The sequence below is a fragment of the Hetaerina americana genome, unplaced genomic scaffold (genome assembly GCF_022747635.1).
Source record: "Hetaerina americana unplaced genomic scaffold, ioHetAmer1.1.p SCAF_651, whole genome shotgun sequence".
Lineage (NCBI taxonomy): Eukaryota > Metazoa > Arthropoda > Insecta > Odonata > Calopterygidae > Hetaerina > Hetaerina americana.
In genome coordinates this window covers 28,646-34,561 of record NW_027287263.1, presented here as the reverse complement: position 1 = coordinate 34,561, position 5,916 = coordinate 28,646, and the positions used below count along the sequence as shown (strand labels likewise).

The following is a 5,916-nucleotide window of genomic DNA, read 5'->3' as shown; positions in this document are numbered from 1 at the left end:
CTTAATGCAACCTCCTCCTCTAACTTCCTAGTTTTAGCACGTAGCATGATGCTCTACAGAAGCGTTCCTGTATATAAACCCTCAGCTTTGAGTCTCCATCATTCAACACCTGGCAGAGATCTACTACCGTCGCTATTATCCGCTCTCCTCTGATCATCGCCGCTCATTGCCGAATTGCCGAATTGCACCATATTCCAGTCTTGTCACCACTCCTGCACCAAAAATCATAATCATGGAGGCTACTACTTCTGCTTCTGGGTAATTATGACTTAGAGATAATTACCATTATTTTAAATGTTATTTGAATATGGTTGAGGAGGGGTCTTAAATATATATATTTATCATATTAAAATTTTCAGAATTTCCATCATCATTAGGAAACTACACCCGTTTGCAAGTACCCCTATGCCATGCTATGAATGCCCTGCTGGATATGATATTAGTGCTGTCCAGTGGGATATAATTCCTAAGCGGGGGCGGGCTTTAATACCTTGCGGATTCTCCCTTGAAATCCCCAAAGGATTTTACGGGAGACTCGCATCCCGCTCTAGTCTTTCGCTGAGGTATGGGATAGAAGTTGGGGCGGGTGTAATTGATCCTGATTATAGGGGGGAAATTAAGGTTCTCCTCTATAACCATAGTGATGAGGATTTTTTGGTGAGAAGAGGAGCTAGAATATGTCAAATCATCCTTGAAAGAATCGCTACAGATGTTTCATTTGTAGTGTCTGATGACGTTACCTCTAATAGTAACCGAGGACAGGGTGGTTTTGGCAGTTCTAATCACCCTCCAGTTAATTGATGTGAGTAACGATTAATATATATATATAAACATATGATTTATTGTATACAAAGTTTTCGTTTTTACCTTTGTAGGATGGAGTCCACCCCCTCAACCACGACGCTTAACAGCACCCCCACTGTCAGCGTCACCACCTCCACCTCAACGTCACCCGAAGCGTTGACCTCTTCATCAACTTCTGTGGTAGCTTTTTTAACTGGTTATATCAAATTTTAATAATGCTCGAAGTGTAATTAATATCTACTGACGGTACCTATTTTTATTCTGGCAGGCTAGCATCCGGGAAAGATTCTTTCGGTTGCAGGAGGAGGGGTCATTTCTGAAGAAGGAGGATTTGGAGGAGGAAACCCGCTACCGGGTGGAGAAGGTGGAGATGATGACCACCCGATTCGGGGAGGGGGTGGTGGCGACAATCTTTTTTCGGGGGAGGGAGAAGAAACTTTTTCTCCCCCGAATGTTTACAATGACGGTGGGGGAGGTTATGATTTATAATTATAGCCAAGAAAAGTTTTTTATATGTAAAAAAAATAATCAAATAAAAATTATTTGAAACAAAATGTTCGTTTTAATATATATGAATTTCCACAATTTTGTATCCCTATTCCTTAGAGAAAACATTATATATTTGGTCCACCTATTTGGTATATCAAAGTTTTAGAAATTGGGAATGTTATACCCTTATGTCTGGTATCGTACAGAATTTTAAAAATGGTACCTCAATTAGGGATTTTTCCATACCCTTAGTTTTCCAAGGGTAAACACTTATAATTTTACGGGTAATTCAATGCGGAATAGATAACTAAATTTTCCCTGATAAACTTTCAAATTTAAACCATATTTTTATCTAGAGGGTTTTTTGTAAACGCCACCGCCTAATTCTTATCCTTTCTTTTAGGAATAGTGACCTACCTATTTGGTATATCAAACTTTTAGAAATTGGGAATAGTAAACACTTATGCTCCGTATCATATAGCATTTTGAAAAGGGTACTTCAGTCGGAGATTTTACTATACCCTTATTACCCTAGGGTGAACCCTAATATTTTTACGATTAATTCCACGCGGAATCGGTAGCCAGCTGTTTTCTGATAAACATTCAAATTTAAATCATATTTTTATCTCTTCAAACAACGGAGTTATTGAGCATAATTCCCGAAAATTTCGGCTTTTTTGGCCATAGGGCCAAAACCACTGGTCCGATCGGTCTGAAAGTTCTGGAAAATACTCAGTACGATAGTACTGAGTACCCCCACGGTGCTCAACCCGCTAAGGGGTACATAGGGGGTGTCCTTTCGACAATGATATTCCCGTACCCTGAAAACCCTTGGATACCCTGGAAAGGGTCTCCGGTTTTCTCGCCGGGAATCGAAGGCGGGCATTGAGAGTGACCCATCTTCACATTTGCTCGCTTCTAGAGCGTATAGAAAAAATGAAAAAAAATCCGAAAAGCCAATTTGGCTAACGGGTCATACTTACCCCCACAGCTTTTGGTGTTAGCCCCACGGAGGAAGATCTCATCTGGAACCCTACACGATGATTAGGTGGGCCTATAGACCGGGACTATTTCCCGATCTGCTGGCGACCTAACGCCGATCCGTCCCCTTTATATACTGCGTAGAAAGTGTGGTGGAAAGGGAAAAAGCTAAGGGGTGAGGGATGGGCGTTTCCCGGTTAACGCAATTCTACTCTCTCTTCATGCCCTCCGCTTTAAATGTCAATTTCCGAATAGGAGAAGGAGACTGATTAATAGGTATAGAATGAGAGAATAGCAAAGCGGAATTGAAGAGAAATAGCGGGAATTTCAAAAAATTAGGTCTTGAGAACTTTAATTAATTTTTACGGGCTTATTTAAAGTGCTATCAAAAAAATTATAAGGACCTTTTTAACATATAATCACGTTGTCTTTCCATTATTTTTGTTTATTTGTTGTTATCGTTATTATTAAACGAGATATTTGATAAAATCTATCTGAAGTATAATTAGCTCTTCTTTCACTTGGCACCGTTTGTTGTACTCTACAATTGATAGTTCTGGAGATATAAGAGGCGATGGCCTTGGGTCATGATTTTTCCTGCATGGGTTGGGTTGACGTTATACAACTAGATTGCATATGAAGGAAAAATGCTCCCTCCCCCCTCTTTCACGTGACGTTATTTGTTTTTCTCTACGACCGATAGTTGTTGATGTATCCGGGTTTGAGTTTCAAGGTGAAACTTGCGCCAGGATGATTTTTCCTGCGTGGGTTGGGTTGACGTGATGCAATTATATTGCCTGTGAAGGATAAATGCCCCCCTCTTTCACGTGACGTCATTTGTTTTTCTCTGCGACCGATAGTTCCGGGTTGGAATGTCAAGGTCAAACCTGCGCCAGGACAAACATTTTCCCCCTACTTATATGTAACCCTTCCAGGATGTGTTTGTTTTAAGTCGGGGTAATGCGTTTTCTGAGGAAGAAAGGAAGTCTTTGTTGTTCTCTGAGGGAAACTAACGTCTTTAAGGAGGTGGCGATAATATCTCCAGTGGGGAGATAATTACGCCACGTGTGAGTTGAATCCGAGAGTTCAGACGTACTATATAATTGATTAACTCTTATTTTTAAAGGGTATTTCCTCTATTTGTATTATGTATATGTATATATATATATATATATTATTTATTATTAGCTAATCTACCCGTTAAGGTAGGTTTTTGAATAGTCACAGCTACCAAATAACACATTTTATGACTCCCACCAAAACACAAAATCCAGCGTCCTACTCTATATCAGGTCCATCTTCATCTTTGAGTACTTTCTACCTCCCTTCTCTCCTGTCCAAGACATCCCTATCTCCTGTTCCTTCCCTTTCCTTGCTTGCCATTAACATTCTCCCCTCAATTAAAGTCTTCAAAATCTCACTACAACTGGTCAATACCCCCTTTATCCATCTTTCATCTGCCTCCTTAGTAATATCTCCCAACAAACCCCCCTCTTCGCCTTTAACCATACAAAGTACTTCATCATTTGTTTTCTTCTTTGTCCATTTCACCTTCTCAGTTCTTCTCCACACCCACATTATATCTACAATAGCCTCCAGTCTAGTACGTCTATCCTCCTGCTTCAATGACCGCGTTTCCATAGCCACACATAGAATTATCTTCCAAATTTTTTACTTCCCGATAGTTTTTAAAAATCTTTTCGTAATAAATTGCGCAATATGAATATCGCCTTTCATTTGTTATAACTTCCAATGTACTCGCACTGCGTCTCTTCCAACAATTGCATCCTATTTTGCAATCCAGAGAAACAAAAACGCATCATTAACCGCAATTATTTTCACATGAAATTTTAATTTTTTACTATGTGATTTATTTATCTAGGCGCAACAGAATTGAACAGAATTGAACACTAAACCATTATTATTATTCTAGCCGTAATGAACTCTGAACCAAGGATTTTAAATCACAAAAAAATCGTTTGAAAATAATTGAAAACAATTTTGATACGATATTTTTTTTTAATAACTTTTAAAACCTAAAAAAAAAGGCTTAAAAAAATTGTATTAACCTAAATGTCTTCTTTTTTATCTGTTAAATGCCGCTATAAGCCATTTTAGTAGTAGTTAACCTTTTTTTAATTCTTTTGAAAGCTTAAAAAATTGTGGTTTCCTCATTAAAAACATTATATTAACTCCGATGGTTTAAATGTGTTGTACGCCTACTGCCACACACCTTACCATGGTGTCCTACATGTCTAATTGTAACTTGTAGTTTGATTCATTTGGTAATCTTGTAAAAACACCCTCCTTTCTTATTCACCCTACTTCGATGCTTTCTACGATTTCTATTAAACTATCTTATTAGTGATGCTTAAAATCCTCACTGTTGAAGATCTATTCTTTATCTAGACGAATATATATTTATTATGGATCTTATTCACATTTAACCCCAGAAAACGAGCCAAATATAATGTCGGTTCCAATTCACAATAGTGTACTACTGGTTACCACATTAGTTGTTCGTTGTCAGGGAGTTTGTATATATATATATATATATATATATATATATATATATATATATATATATATGTGTATATATATATATATATATATATATATATATATTCCCACGAAGCTTAAGTTGTTCTCAGGATTATAAACAAAAGGATAGAGAGTAGGGCAAATGATTAATTAGGGGATGATCAGTTTATGGGTTTAGGAAGGGGAGAGGTACGTATTTGATGCCATTGCAGTAATGAGGTAATTAATCGAGAGGAATATAGAACACAATCAATCATAATATCATTATTATCATTTATTTTATCGCCTCCACTCTCATTTGTCCGACGACGCGCTCGCCCCTCGACTCGCATTGATGGATGAATGATACCATTGGGTTTTTTTAAAGGAATTCTTTGTAGCTTTTTTTCACGTTAAAAAAAATTGTTTTCCACTCCGGAAAAAAAATGTGATAATAACTCGGGTTTTTTGTCTATAAAATTCTATAAAAACCTCTCAGTTCTTAAAAAAGATACTCAACAATGATCTTAGCCATAGTTTGTTTAAAAGCCATCCTTAGCAACGATGAAAATGTTGAAAAAATGCAAAAATGGTCCGTGATTGTGGTTTTTCACGATAAAAATGAGGCACTTATCTAAAAAATATATGGCGTCACAATGAAATCACGAAGGTCACTTTTATAATAGACCCGTCAGACCGCTCGGATCAAACTGACGATTGGTTGCTTTGGAAGGCCCGACCTCTCACCACATTTTCCCACTGGTTTTACCTCGCTGCCATGGACAGTCGCGTCACAACGAAATCACGCCCATTACTTTTATAATGGCTAATGCTAATGAAACCGACCGTGTATCGCGGGGGCTGATAGTGAACGGGGTTTCGGTTTTCTGTTCGTCCGACGATGAGGTCGCGCCTCTACTCGCAATTGTCCGACGACGCGCTCGCGCTTCGATTCTCATTTGTCGGACGACGAGAAATTATGAGTAAAAGTAATTACAACGGTGCAAATTAACCATTATTACGGAAAAAGCTCGATGATAAGGTAAAATAAATTGTATATTGTAATGCAGAAAACCCATTTAAATAGATTTGAAAAGTTAATTTCGTGTTAAAAAACGCTCA

General features: G+C 37.9%; 1 long non-coding RNA gene across 2 annotated transcripts; it reads left to right on the top strand.

The window, feature by feature from the left end:
* Positions 1-240: 240 nt before the first annotated feature.
* Positions 241-1,343, top strand: LOC139696051 (uncharacterized). 2 transcript variants are annotated; one of them, XR_011702556.1, is made up of 4 exons: positions 241-258; positions 360-802; positions 876-984; positions 1,073-1,343. It is a non-coding gene; the product is annotated as an uncharacterized lncRNA (long non-coding RNA). The 2 variants fall into 2 exon arrangements; XR_011702557.1 differs by having other exon boundaries at positions 855-984.
* Positions 1,344-5,916: the final 4,573 nt, after the last annotated feature.